This window comes from Oncorhynchus masou, unplaced genomic scaffold (assembly GCF_036934945.1).
Source record: "Oncorhynchus masou masou isolate Uvic2021 unplaced genomic scaffold, UVic_Omas_1.1 unplaced_scaffold_4919, whole genome shotgun sequence".
Taxonomy (NCBI): Eukaryota; Metazoa; Chordata; class Actinopteri; order Salmoniformes; family Salmonidae; genus Oncorhynchus; species Oncorhynchus masou.
The window spans coordinates 5,441-21,301 of record NW_027011316.1 but is presented as its reverse complement, the minus strand read 5'-3'; the positions used below and the strand labels follow the sequence as shown (position 1 = coordinate 21,301).

At 42.9% G+C, this 15,861-nt stretch overlaps 1 pseudogene; it reads left to right on the top strand.

Moving 5' to 3' along the window:
* Positions 1-400: 400 nt before the first annotated feature.
* Positions 401-14,751, top strand: LOC135535657 (lutropin-choriogonadotropic hormone receptor-like; annotated as a pseudogene).
* The last annotated feature ends 1,110 nt before the right edge of the window (positions 14,752-15,861 follow it).

Below are 15,861 nucleotides of genomic sequence, written 5' to 3'. Positions count from 1 at the left end.
TCTACCTTGAATGAGACATTATCTTAAACCCATTAGTCTGCCTTGAATGATCCATTATCTAAATCCATTAGTCTACCTTGAATGATCCATTATCTAAATCCATTAGTCTGCCTTGAATGAGCCATTATCTAAAGCCATTAGTCTACCTTGAATGAGCCATTATCTAAATCCATTAGTCTGCCTTGAACACAACAATGCATGCAGAATATAATTGACTTACTTTATCCTCTTCATTCCTAGATATAACATTACTGTAACAAAAACATTTAAAAGTATGAGTCACAAGTACACTCATGAGTAAAAATATATGTTACTTGATTGGGCTATTGGAAATCAATGTTAACTTTTTTTTAAATAAATGTTAATATTGCTCTGTTTTCTGTTATTCCTTAGACAGATACAGAACATCAGAAATCTGATCAGTATAGAGAAGGGGGCCTTCACTGATCTGCCCAGGCTGAGATACCTGTAAGCCTTTATTACAAGTACAGTATATTGTTAGTTACCATACAACTGTAATTCCAGGTACAATACCTGTTTGTCAATGTTCAATTTATATATATATGTACCTCTGTTTCTTTCTTCATCTCCTCTTTCCCACCTTCTCCTCTTTTCTCTCTCCCAGGAGTATCTGTAACACAGGAATAATACATTTTCCTGACTTCTCCACCATGTCCTCTTTGGTGATACTGGATAACTTCTTCCTGTACGTATACAGAACTTGACCCACTTGAAACTGGATTACAAGTTGATGTTGGTCTACCTTATATTTTAAAATCATATGTTATGATAATATAGCTTCACCCATTTTAAGATAATATACACTTAACCCCAGTGTTGCCCTGCAATTTCAATTCCAATTTTCTCACTGAAAAGGAACTGACCCTGGTCTGTGACATGACATGTTCAGTGGCCAGGCACTGATATTTAGTATCTCTTCTCTACTCTTTGCTTCTTTCTGCTCATCTCACCTCTCCTCTTCTCCTCTCCCCTTTTCTCTCTTATCCTCTCCTCCTCATTTCTGTGTTCAGTGAGCTGGGAGATAACATGCATCTCGACAGCATACCTGCCAATGCCTTTCAAGGTATCACAGAGGAGAGTGTGTACATGTGAGTATCAGTACAATACTATGACTTATTTTCAGCCATACTTCAAACAGCCATACTTTCTTGAGCAAATTACTTGTTTTGTGGGCTTTAATTTTCTCAGCACGTGTTCAGATCATTGATTAGAGAGTTCTCTCATCTAGGCGTTTCATGTAACCTAAGAATCGTTTCACTGCTGATTTCATTTAACCTCATCTAATTGGTTGCAGTAACCATTATAATTGTCATTGAGTCCAGGTTTAGGACAGCACTTGTAAATTGTGTATGTCTGCAAGCAATTGTAAATCGGCGAAGCTGACATTGACAACCAATTCAAATGAAATGCTTAGAAATGTTTTTCTTCCAGGAAAATTATAAAAAATGGATTCAAGGAAATCAGGTCACACGCTTTCAACGGAACAAATCTGGATAAACTGTATGTATTCCCCTCAAACAATCAACATTTCTCTCCGATGCTGCTGAGTTTCAGTTGTTACAACAATGTGCCTGAAACACACACACGCACACATCCTCTCTCTCAGCAGGAGCTGCTGTTGTGAGTTTTTCTAAGCCTGTTGGGCTGTTGTTTCAGAGTTGTGTCGAAGGCTTGGGTTAATCAAAGAAACTCAATGTACCAGTAAATAAATGTCTTGTGAGACAAAACATTGATTGGGTGCCCCGTTGTTTATTTTACCCCCTTGCCACGCTGAGGCGTCAGCGGCGTCTTGGTCTCGCCAGAATCGCTTTCAAGGAGTCTAAACAAACAAAGCTTAATAAGTTAGTTAGTTAGTTGAGATGAGGATCAGTTGGGCATCCATAGAAAAGCGTAGGTTTTAGAGAAGAAAAAAACAAAAAAGGGACAAATATCAGAATCCAAAAGCAAAACGCCCATATTTCACTCATTTATTGTAAGTATATAACTGTCATGGCTTGTGCTCATCTGTGATGAAGACAAACATGACCTCATCCCATGTATTTGACTGTTTTCTTGTGTAGGATTCTGAAAGGAAACAGGTATCTGAGGAACATCCATGAAGATGCCTTTGAGGGGGCCTCAGGGCCAATTATGCTGTAAGTGAATACTTCCTTTGACAACCATAATGTAAAATTCACCTTCAGTATAATAATCCATTCCTATAATATAAACGTCCTTCCTGCCACACTGACCTCCACAGAGCCCCAGTATTTCCTGTTTCACACCCTTCCTGCCACACTGACCTCCACAGAGCCCCAGTATTTCCTGTTTCACACCCTTCCTGCCACACTGACCTCCACAGAGCCCCAGTATTTCCTGTTTCACACCCTTCCTGCCACACTGACCTCCACAGAGCCCCAGTATTTCCTGTTTCACTACCTATAAAGGACAATGTCAAACATACACATTAGTTATACCTTTAACAAAGATTACATAGACAACATCTGACTACGGATCCATTTTTATCATAGAGAACTTGTGGTTTATGGTGCATTGGAGGGATTTCTTAGGCATAATGATTATTCATCCATGTTCAACACTACAAGGCTTATGCTGTAATCTACGATTTGTCGACCAGGTCTATCTCAGTATTTATGAGATTGTAATGGTATGCATGTTGTCTAGTCTAGTAGTGTTGTTTTTGCACCCTGCTTTACTTTGTTAATATCTTTAAAAAAATAGTGTTAATAACTTCTTATTGCTGCAGGGTCATTATTGAGTAGCTTGGATGAAAGGTGCCCAGAGTAAACGGCCTGCTACTCAGTCCCAGTTGCTAATATATGCATATTATTATTAGTATTGGATAGAAAACACTCGGAAGTTTCTAAAACTCTTTTAATGATGTCTGTGAGTATAACATAACTCATATGGCAGGCAAAAACCTGAGAAGAAATCTGAACAGGAAGTGAGAAATCTGAGGTTGATCGATTTTCAACCCAGCCCCTATTGAATTCACAGTGGGGTATGGATGAAGTTGCACTTCCTAGGGCTTCCACTAGATGTCAACCGTCTTTAGAAACTTGAATGAGGCAGTTACTGTGTTGTGAGGCTGAATGGGAGCTGAATGAGCCAGGTGTCTGGCAGAGAGTCATGGGCTGGTCACGCACAGACAAAGGAATTCTCCGGTTGGAACTTTATTGAAGATTTATGATAACACCCTAAAGATTGATTCTATACTTAGTTTGACAAGTTTCTTCGACCTGTAATATAACTTTTGGAATTTTTCGCCCAACATTCGGATGGACCTGCACGAGCGTTTGGATTTGTGTACTAAACGTGCTAACAAAAGTAGCTACTTGGAAATAAATAATGGACATTATCGAACAAATCTGACACAGCGGTTGCATTAAGGAGAGGTATATCTATAATTCCATGTGTATAACTTTTATATCCATCTACATTTATGAGTATTTCTGTTGAATTGATGTGGCTATGCAAAATCACTGGATGTTTGTAAACTCATGTGTAAACTCATATTTTTTAATATAAATATGAACTTTATCAAACAAAACATACATGTATTGTGTAACATGAAGTCCTATAGGTGTCATCTGATGAAGATCATCAAAGGTTAGTTATTAATTTTATCTCTATTTGTGCTTTCTGTGACTCCTCTCTTTGGCTGGATAAATGGCTGTGTTTTTCTGTGAGTTGGTGGTCACCTAACATAAGTTTGTGGTGCTTTCGCTGTAAAGCCTATTTGAAATCGGACACTGTGGTGGGAGTAACAACGAGATTACCTTTAAAACAGTATAAGATACATGTATGTTTGAGAAATTTTAATTATGAAATTTCTGTTTTGAATTTGACGCCCTCCACTTTCACTGGCTGTTGTCACTTATCATCCCGTTAATGGGATTGCAGCCCTAAGTAAATTATGTTAGGGTGAAAGGTTGGGTTAGCTCTGGGGTGGTAAGTAGCCCAGTGACTAAGGGCGTTAGACTTATTTGCCTGTTGGCATCCCATGCCGGACCATGAGGGAAAAAAAGGGGGATATTGCTCTGGCAACTGGAGTGCTGCTGGGTTCACATCCTAACAACAATCCCCTACTGTTGGGGCATTGATCAAGGCCCCACAACATACTCTCCATCCATTGCAGATTTTTTATGTTTTCATTTTATCCCCCCTTCCTTCGAGGACAAATATCTTAGTTTTGTTTTTTACAGCTTTTTTGCTAAACATACATACATTTTACCTACACATTTTACATACACATTTTGCATGGTAGTTATATATATATAACATCAAGACATTACCAAACAAACTCTTTAATCCCACCTATCACCATAGACCTCCCTTGTTTGGTTTCCATGTGCCATACATTTTTAATTGTGCTGTGATGTTTTACAAAAAAATTGAATCGTTCTAATTGTATATTATCCACAGTGTAACGGTTTCTTCCTGGGAAGGAGCGGAGGACCAAAATGCAGCGTGGTTATTGTTAAGCATCTTTAATAAAGACGAAAACGTAAACACTATACAAATACAAAATAAGAAACCGTGGCAAAACCGAAACAGTCCTAACTGGTGCAGAGAACACAGAAACAGGAAACAATCACCCACAAAATACCCAAAGAATATGTCTGCCTAAATATGGTTCCCAATCAGAGACAACAATAAACACCTGCCTCTGATTGAGAACCACTCTTAACAATAGACTTACCCTGAACAACTACACTGAACACAACCCCATAAATCTAATAAACCCTAGACAAGGCTACACACAATAAATCACCCATGTCACACCCTGGCCTAACGAAAAATAATAAAAGAAACACAGATAACTAAGGCCAAGACGTGGCACACAAATTGTGAGAAAAAGATGAAAACCTTTCCTATAAGTATTAATATATTATTTATTGACTGACTATGGCTTTCCAAATCGCCCAACACTGCCCATTACCATGGAAAGTATTAGGGCCCCTTGAACTTTCCGACCTTTTGCCACATTTCAGGCTTCAAACATAAAGATATAAAACTGTATTTTTGTGAAGAATCAACAACAAGTGGGACACAATCATGAAGTGGAACGACATTTATTGGATATTTCAAACTTTAACATATCAAAAACTGAAAAATTGGGCGTGCAAAATTATTCAGCCCCCTTAAGATTAATACTTTGTAGCGCCACCTTTTGCTGCGATTACAGCTGTAAGTTGCTTGGGGTATGTCTCTATCAGTTTTGCACATCGAGACTGAAATCTTTTCCATTCCTCCTTGCAAAACAGCTCGAGCTCAGTGAGGTTGGATGGAGAGCATTTGTGAACAGCAGTTTTCAGTTCTTTCCACAGATTCTCTCGATTGGATTCAGGTCTGGACTTTGACTTGGCCATTCTAACACCTGGATATGTTTATTTTTGATCCATTCCATTGTAGATTTTGCTTTATGTTTTGGATCATTGTCTTGTTGGAAGACAAATCTCCGTCCCAGTCTCAGGTCTTTTGCAGACTCCATCAGGTTTTCTTCCAGAATGGTCCTGTATTTGGCTCCATCCATCTTCCCATCAATTTTAACCATCTTCCCTGTCCCTGCTGAAGAAAAGCAGGCCCAAACCATGATGCTGCCACCACCATGTTTGACAGTGGGGATGGTGTGTTCAGGGTGATGCGCTGTGTTGCTTTTACGCCAAACATAACGTTTTGCATTGTTGCCAAAAAAGTTCAATTTTGGTTTCATCTGACCAGAGCACCTTCTTCCACATGTTTGGTGTGTCTCCCAGGTGGCTTGTGGCAAACTTTTGAACGACACTTTTTATGGATATCTTTAAGAAATGGCTTTCTCTTGCCACTCTTCCATAAAGGCCAGATTTGTGCAATATACGACTGATTGTTGTCCTATGGACAGAGTCTCCCACCTCAGCTGTAGATCTCTGCAGTTCATCCAGAGTGATCATGGGCCTCTTGGCTGCATCTCTGATCAGTCTTCTCATTGTATGAGCTGAAAGTTTAGAGGGACGGCCAGGTCTTGGTAGATTTGCAGTGGTCTGAGCTTGGGAAATCTTTTTGTATCCAAATCCGCTTTAAACTTCTTCACAACAGTATCTCGGACCTGCCTGGTGTGTTCCTTGTTCTTCATGATGCTCTCTGCGCTTAACGGACCTCTGAGACTATCACAGTGCAGGTGCATTTATACGAGACTTGATTACACACAGGTGGATTGTATTTATCATCATTAGTCATTTAGGTCAACATTGGATCATTCAGAGATCCTCACTGAACTTCTGGAGAGAGTTTGCTGCACTGGAAGTAAAGGGGCTGAATAATTTTGCACGCCCAATTTTTCAGTTTTTGATTTGTTAAAAAAGTTTGAAATATCCAATAAATGTCGTTCCACTTCATGATTGTGTCCCACTTGTTGATTCTTCACAAAAAAATACAGTTTTATATCTTTATGTTTGAAGCCTGAAATGTGGCAAAAGGTCGCAAAGTTCAAGGGGGCAAATACTTTCCAAGGCACTATGTTTTTCTATTTAAGCCAGTTCTTTTCAGCCAATTTGTATCTTTAATATATGGCAGGCAAACAAGTTCCCTCCTTCTCCCTTTTCCACTTGCCTCCATTTTTGTGGAAGTGTTGCAATCAGTTGGTTGTAAATTTGGATTGAGCAGATATTCCCAGATATTTTCAATAACTGCATATGTGACATAACTCCTCCATTTCTATTTGTAATATCATGAATAAATATAATCACATTTTGAAACATTTTTTCCATTACAAATGTTTTTATATTAATCAATATATCTGAGTTTATCCATAACATTCGTTGTAATATTTGTTATATATTTTCTGAGGATAAAACTGATATTGTAACCAGCTTTGTATGGCTTGTTGAAGAAACGTCGATAATTGCATTTTCAATTAGTTGGAAATGAGAAGTTGTAATCTGAATGAAGGCAAAAAAGTAATTTTTGAACAAAGGATGAGCTTTCATTTATTTTCGTCCGATCGGGGGGTGAAGAGAACAAAAGACAATTTTCAGTTGTTTGCCATAACTATAGACAATTAAGTTTCTATTGTTTCTATTGTAAAAAACACTGGTGTTTACTGTATGTTTGTTGTCCAGTGACATCTCCTCCACAGCTCTCCACACCTCCCCCGTCGAGGCTTGGGACATTTGAAGGTCCTGATTGCCCGTTCTACCCCTTACCTGAAGACTCTACCCCCTCTGGAAAGCCTCTTAGAGCTAGAGGTGGCAGAGGTCACTTACCCCAGCCATTGCTGTGCCTTCCACACTTGGCGACGCAAACACAGGTAGGTACACATCACATATTGGTACACACACAGTTTGACATTCAAGAGCCTACTATAACCTTCCTGTTTGTTTTTCTCTTATCCATCCAAAGGGAAAAAGTTGTCCTTGCACTCTCTCCAAACCTCAGAAGGCTGTGCGATGACGATAAAATCATGTAAGACAATTATTGCACCATGTATCAGGGGAAAGTTCTCTACACATGTAGCGGTCTCTATTGACAGTGTAACGGCTTTCGTCTGGTGGAAGAGAAGCGGACCAAAATGCAGCGTGGTGGCTATTCATGTTCTTTAATAAATGACTCGACATGAAATAGCTACACAAAACAATAAATGTGAAAACCTAATACAGCCTATCTGGTGACAATAAACACAGAGACAGGAATAATCACCCACGAAACACTCAAAGAATATGGCTGCCTAAATATGGTTCCCAATCAGAGACAACGATAAACACCTGCCTCTGATTGAGAACCACTCCAGACAGCCATAGACTTTGCTAGATACCCCCACTAAGCCACAAACCCAATACCTAACAAAAACCCCAAGACAAAACACACCACAATAAACCCATGTCACACCCTGGCCTGACCAACTAAACGCAGACAAACACAATATACTTCGACCAGGGCGTGACAGACAGGCTGTTTTTTAACCATTGATTGCACATTTCTTTTCTTTTTTGGTCTCAAATTATCTGCTCAATGTTGTCTTCCCCTTTTCTACAGGGACCCATCAGCAGACAATGTAACAGACCTGTATGACATCAACCTCCAATACCCAGACCTGCAGCTGAGCCTGTGTCCTGGACCCTTCCAGTGCACCCCAGAGCCTGATGCCTTCAACCCTGTGAGGACCTGTTGGGGTACTCCTTCCTCCGTGCAGTCACCTGGCTCATTACGGTGTTCATGGCTGGGAACATGACCGTGCTGATTGTACTGATCACCAGGTAAAGGGTTTTGACTAGGTGGTGTACAGCTACGACAGGAAGTGACTTAGTAGCAAGTTAGGAAAACTACGCAGCAGGTTAGTTGAATGAACAGAGCAGGTTAGGATAATTAGGTTAAGGTTAGGAAAAGGCTTAAGGTTAGCTAAAATAATCTCCTAACCTGCTACTGTCACGGTGAAGGATTGGGAGACAGGCACAGAAATGCGTAATAGGGTTTTTTATTTCACCCAAAATACAGCGTGCCAAGCAAAGGCACAGGGACGAAGACCAAACAAACACGATACAAACATGGGGTTGAGACCCAACAAAGGAGTGAGAGTTGAGAGTACCTCAAATAAATACACAAGCGAACAATGATACCACACGGGACGAGACCCGTAATCATCTACGCAATACAAGCGGCACGAAATCCAAAACAACAAGGCACAGGTACTCACAGGCACAACGGACATTGGAACAATAATCAACAGCCTAATGGAAACCAAAGGGCACATTTATACAATTACAATCAGGGAAATGGGGACCAGGTGTACGTAATGACACAGTTCTGGAGGGATCCGTGATAGCTACAAAAAGCAACAAAAAAAAGAAGCTGAAGTTATATTCCGTCTAGTCACAACCCAGGTAGAGAGAGAGAACATTGAGATGTATAATACACAAGACTGGCTGGCATAGACCCACATAGTTTTAGAATGTGGGGATAATGGCAGCCATCTTAGTAAGGGATCAATTTAATCAATTTAATTCTATGGGAAAGAACATGCTCATCTCTTATCCACATTACAGTGTGTGGTTTACTAAGACATGTTGCTTAATTAAATAAGGTAAATATAATTAAAACAATATGGTTAAATAAAGGTGAAAAAAATCATTAAAACAATATCATTAAAACAATGTTTCAATTGCTAAATATATTCAAGTGATTGCTGATCTTTTTAACATTTTTGATCATTCTCCTCACCAGTCACCAGAAGCTTAATGTCTCCCAGTTCCTGATGTGTAACCTGGCCTTCGCAGATCTCTGCATGGGGCTCTACCTCCTCCTCATTGCAGCCATGGACTACCACTCCCGCAAGGTACGGTAGTGGTAGTCCAACCACCTACCACTGGGAGTGGTAGTTCAACCACCTACCACCACTTACCACAACTCCTAAACTGCTCCAGAGGGGCTGCACTCTGGCTGACCCTGTGATGCTTGCTTTCCAATGTTTATACACTGTAGAAAAATACACTGCTCAAAAAAATAAAGGGAACACTTAAACACATAATGTAACTCCAAGTCAATCACACGTCTGTGAAATCAAACTGTCCACTTAGGAAGCAACACTGATTGACAATACATTTGGTCACTTTTGAATGCTGGCGGTGCTTTCACTCTAGTGGTAGCATGAGACGAAGTCTACAACCCACACAAGTGGCTCAGGTAGTGCAGCTCATCCAGGATGGCACATCAATGCGAGCTGTGGCAAGAAGGTTTGCTGTGTCTGTCAGCGTAGTGTCCAGAGCATGGAGGCGCTACCAGGAGACAGGTCAGTACATCAGGAGACATGGACGAGGCTGTAGGAGGGCAACAACCCAGCAGCAGGACCGCTACCTCCGCCTTTGTGCAAGGAGGAGCAGGAGGAGCACTGCCAGAGCCCTGCAAAATGACCTCCAGCAGGCCACAAATGTGCATGTGTCTGCTCAAACGGTCAGAAACAGACTCCATGAGGGTGGTATGAGGGCCCGACGTCCACAGGTGGGGGTTGTGCTTACAGCCCAACACCGTGCAGGACGTTTGGCATTTGCCAGTGAACACCAAGATTGGCAAATTCGCCACTGGTGCCCTGTGCTCTTCACAGATGAAAGCAGGTTCACACTGAGCACATGTGACAGACGTGACAGTCTGGAGATGTCGTGGAGAATGTTCTGCTGCCTGCAACATCCTCCAGCATGACCGGTTTGGCGGTGGGTCAGTCATGGTGTGGAGTGGCATTTCTTTGGCGGGCCGCACTACCCTCCATGTGCTCGCCAGAGGTAGCCTGACTGCCATTAGGTACCGAGATGAGATCCTCAGACTCCTTGTGAGACCATGTGCTGGTGCGGTTGGCCCTGGGTTCCTCCTAATGCAAGACACTGCTAGACCTCATGTGGCTGGAGTGTGTCAGCAGTTCCTGCAAGAGGAAGGCATTGATGCTGTGGACTGGCACGCCCGTTCCCCAGACCTGAATCCAATTGAGCACATCTGGGACATCATATCTCGCTCCCATCCACCAACGCCACATTGCACCACAGACTGTCCAGGAGTTGGCAGATGCTTTAGTCCAGGTCTGGGAGGAGATCCCTCAGGAGACCCTCCGCCACCTCATCAGGAGCATGCCCAGGCGTTGTAGGGAGGTCATACAGGCACGTGGAGGCCACACACACTACTGAGCCTCATTTTGACTTGTTTTAAGGACATTACATCAAAGTTGGATCAGCCTGTAGTGTGGTTTTCCACTTTAATTTTGAGTGTGACTCCAAATCCAGACCTCCATGGGTTGATAAATTTGATTTCCATGGATAATTTTTGTGTGATTTTGTTGTCAGCACATTCAACTATGTAACGAAAAAGTATTTAATAAGAATATTTCATTCATTCAGGTCTACGATGTGTTATTTTAGTGTTCCCTTTATATTTTTGAGCAGTGTATGTATACACAGCATGTAAAGTGTGTTTCATGAGACCAGCCACCCAGACAGGTGACCCTGGTGAGGACGATGAACACTCAGATGAGCTTCCCTAAGACGGTTTCTGAGAGTTTGTGCAGAAATTCTTTGGTTATGCTAACCCACAGTTTCATCAGAGTTGGGTGGGACCTGACTGCGGTTCGGTGTCATAACCGACTTCAGTGGGAAAATGCTCACCTTTGATGGCCACTGGCACGCTAGAGAAGTGTGCTCTTCACAGATGATTCACGGTTGCAGCTGTACTGGGCAAATGGCAGAAAGCGTGTATGGTGTCGTGTGGGCGGTTTGCTGATATCAATGTTGTGAACAGAGTGCCCCATGGTGCCGTTGGGGTTATGGTATGGGTAGGCATAAGCTACGGACAGCGAACACAATTTAATTGCATTTTACCGATGGCAATTTGAATGCACAGAGATACCGTGACGAGATCCAGAGGCCCATTGTCGTGCCATTCACCCGCCGCCATCACCTCATGTTTCAGCATGATAATGCACGGCCCCATGTCGCAAGGATCTGTACTCAATTCCTGGAAGCTAAAAACATTTCCCAGTTCTTCCATGGCCTGCATTCTCACCACCAGACATGTCACTCATTGACAATATTTGGGATGCTCTGGATTGATGTGTATGACAGCATGTTCCAGTTCCCACCAATATCCAGCAACTTCGCACAGCCATTGAATCAAATCAAAATCAAATTTGATTTGTCACATACACATGGTTAGCAGATGTTAATGCGAGTGTAGCGAAATGCTTGACCTTCTAGTTCCGACAATGCAGTAATAATCAATGAGTAATCTAACCTAACAATTCCACAACTACTACCTTATACACACAAGTGTAAAGGGATAAAGAATATGTACATAAAGATATATGAATGAATGATGGTACAGAACGGCATAGGCAAGATGCAGTAGATGGTATCGAGTACAGTATATACATATGAGATGAGTAATGTAGGGTATGTAAACATTATATTAAGTGGCATTGTTTAAAGTGGCTAGTGATACATTTTTACATCAATTTCCATTATTAAAGTGAGCTGGAGTTGAGTCAGTATGTTGGCAGCAGCCACTCAATGTTAGTGGTGGCTGTTTAACAGTCTGATGGCCTTGAGATAGAAGCTGTTTTTCAGTCTCTCGGTCCCTGCATTGATGCACCTGTACTGACCTCGCCTTCTGGATGATAGCGGGGTGAACAGGCAGTGGCTCGGGTGGTTGTTGTCCTTGATGATCTTTATGGCCTTCCTGTGACATCAGGTGATGTAGGTGTCCTGGAGGGCAGGTAGTTTGCCCCCGGTGATGCGTTGTGCACTACCCTCCGGAGAGCCTTACGGGTTGTGGGCGGAGCAGTTGCCGTACCAAGCGGTGATACAGCCTGACAGGATGCTCTCGATTGTGCATCTGTAGAAGTTTGTGAGTGGGAACTTAACTTACTACCCTCTCCACTACTGTCCCATCGATGTGGATAGGGGGGTGCTCCCTCTGCTGTTTCCTGAAGTCCACAATCATCTCCTTTGTTTTGTTGACGTTGAGTGTGAGGTTACTTTCCTGACACCACACTCCGAGGGCCTCACCTCCTCCCTGTAGGCCGTCTCGTCGTTGTTGGTAATCAAGCCTACCACTGTAGTGTCGTCCGCAAACTTGATGGCCACGCAGTCGTGGGTGAACAGGGAGTACAGGAGAGGGCTCAGAACGCACCCTTGTGGGGCCTCAGTGTTGAGGAGCAGCGGGGTGGAGATGTTGTTACTCTACCCTCACCACCTGGGGGCGGCCCGTCAGGAAGTCCAGTTGCACAGGGTGGGGTCGAGACCCAGGGTCGTTTAGCTCAATTACCTTAGCTTTCTTGGGAACAGGAACAATGGTGGCCCTCTTGAAGCATGTGAGAACAGCAGACTAGGATAAGGATTGATTGAATATGTCCGTAAACACACCGGCCAGCTGGTCTGTGCATGCTCTGAGGACGCAGCTGGGGATGCCGTCTGGGCCTACAGCCTTGTGAGGGTTAACACGTTTAAATGTTTTACTCATGTCGGCTGCAGTGAAGGAGAGTCCGCAGGTTTTGGTAGCGGGCCGTGTCAATGGATCTGTATTGTCCTCAAAGCGAGCAAAGAAGTTATTTAGTCTGTCTGGGAGTAAGACATCCTGGTCCGCAACGGGGCTGGTTTTCTTTTGTAATCCGGTGATTGACTGTAGACCCTGCCACATACCTCGTGTCTGATCCGTTGAATTGCAACTCTACTTTGTTCTATACATGTCACTCAGTTCTAGTCTATATCCAATAATACAGTTGTATTTTATTGTAGAAGTTCTAGTCTATAACTAATAATACAGTTCTAGTCTATAACCACAATACAGTTGTATTGTATTGTAGAAGTTCTAGTCTATAACCAATAATACAGTTGTATTGTATTGTAGGAGTACTATAATCACGCTACGGACTGGCAGACGGGCGGGGGCTGTGGCGTGGCGGGGTTCTTGACGGTGTTCGCCAGCGAAGCATCTGGTTCACACGCTGACCATGATAACGTTAGAGCGGGTGGCACACCATCACCAACGCATGCACATCAACAAGAGGCTGCGGCTGAGGCATGTAGTGATCATGATGGCTGGAGGGTGGGCCCTAGTTGGCCGCTCTGCTTCCCATCCTGGGGGTCAGCAGCTACACTAAGGTCAGCAGAATGTTTACGTTTAGGGCCCATATTTTACAAAGGGCCGGTTTCCCGCACACAGATGAAGCCTGGTCTTCTGGACTATAAAGCCCTTTCTCAATCTCCATTGCTCTTTAGTCCAGGATGAGGAAATCATCCTATCCTACTCGGCTGCTTTTTGAATACAGGCCCAGGTTTACAAACATTACATTTACACACAACAACCATGGTGTTATATAGTAGATGAAAATTCAGCCTTTTTATTTTCGCTGTAAAATAACTCAATGACAAGTGCTGTTGTTAAAAGGACTTTATATATATTCATACTTGATTTTCTTCCAGGTGTCGATCTGCCTGCCCATGGACATCGAGTCCCTAGCCTCTCAGGTGTATGTTGTAGCCCTCCTCCTCCTCAACGTCGCTGCCTTCTTCATCATCTGCTGCTGCTACGTACGTATCTACATGTCCATCCACAACCCCGACCTAGCAACCCGCCACGGCGACGCCAGGATCGCCAAGCGCATGGCCATCCTCATCTTCACTGACTTCCTCTGCATGGCACCCATCTCCTTCTTTGCCATCTCGGCGGGTCTTCACATGCCCCTCATCACCATCTCCCACTCCAAGATCCTCCTCGTCCTCTTCTACCCAATCAACTCCCTCTGTAACCCCTTCCTCTACACCATATTTACTCGAGCATTTCGAAGGATTTGTGTCTATTGTTGAGTCGCTGTAGTTGTTGCCATGCCAGAGCAGAGTTCTACAGGGCACAGAACCTGGCAACAAACACTATACCGCCTAAGGGTAGGTCTACATCCCCAGAAAGCCTCACTCTTTCAGGTTCTATGCCTACCACATCAAGATGCAGGGATGCTTCCTCAGCAAGGGAGGTGGAGTGTGTGACTAGTCTCAGTCAGTCAGAACTAAGGGTACAGCCACATTGAGATTTTGGTCACGTGGCCCTGCTCAGACGTTGCGTCAACCAATGGCTGCGTGCCACATCATTGACAGTGTCGTCAACTGACAGATCGCTGTGACATATGTGGTTAGCTAATACGTAAAATGCCTATCCAGACATTGTAAGATCTGGCATGTGTCAGCAACGCCTGGGCAGAGAACACACCCTGAAAATTCCAGATTGAGCCAATGGTTTTCAATGGGAGTCATCCGTTATCCAGATGAATGACAACAGATTGTCTGTCAAAAATACACAAAGCATTCAATTCAACTTTTGATGAGAAAAAACGGGCAATGATGTATGTCATATACAATTTCATCCTTGTTTATGCATCTCGTTGTTCAGGCCCTTTGATAGGCAAGCGTCCTGGTCCAAGGGTTGTACTGTACATTAAAGCTGCCTCACTACAGAAAGAGAGGCTCCTGCCTCTATGAGTTTCTGGCTTGCACAAGCCACGCCTCAATGTGGCCATAGCCTTAATCTCTGTTGTAACAAGGTGATTGAGCATCTGTGCCCCTCCCTTGTCGATTATGGCAGCCCCCGCACCTCTCTGATTCAGGGGGTGGGTTAAATACGGAAGACATTTCAGTTGAATGCATTTAGTTGTACAACTGGTATCCCCTTTCCCGTCATTGTAAATGACATTGTAAATAAGCATTTGTTCTTAACTTGACTTGCCCTAGTTAAATAACGGTTAAATTAAAAAAAAATAAAGACAAGCACATGGGAGTTCTCTGGGCAGGCCATATCAGGAAGGAGCTGCTTGGCCTCCAAGCTGCCATGCTGGTTTGGCGTGAACGTGTTTTTAGAAGTATTGTTGTTGAGCGTAATAATGTAAAAAGTAAAGTGCATTGTTTGTAAGTTGATGTGGCAGATTGGAGCCCAACAAGTTATAGCACAACCTTTTCATTGCTAATACTGTATTTTTCACTTGTGTACATTTTAAAGGGGAAGGCCCGTTTTGTATATGTGTACATTTTATAGGGGAAGGCCAGTTTGCATTTGTGTACATTTTATAGGGGGAGGCCAGTTTGTATTTATGTATGTTTTAAAGGGGAAGGCCAGTTTGTATTTACGTATGTTTTAAAGGGGAAGGCCAGTTTGTATTTACCTTAAGTCTGATGCATTGGTAGCTTATAGTAATGTCAACACGTGCATTTCCCTTATGTTTAATTGAAACTTGTAATAAACTATATTTTTGTAATGCTGTGAGGAGATGCGTTTCCTGGTGTTGTACCCAGTTGATGTCTCCATTGACTCTGCCCTATCCCAAGAATCTGTGTGTTGCAT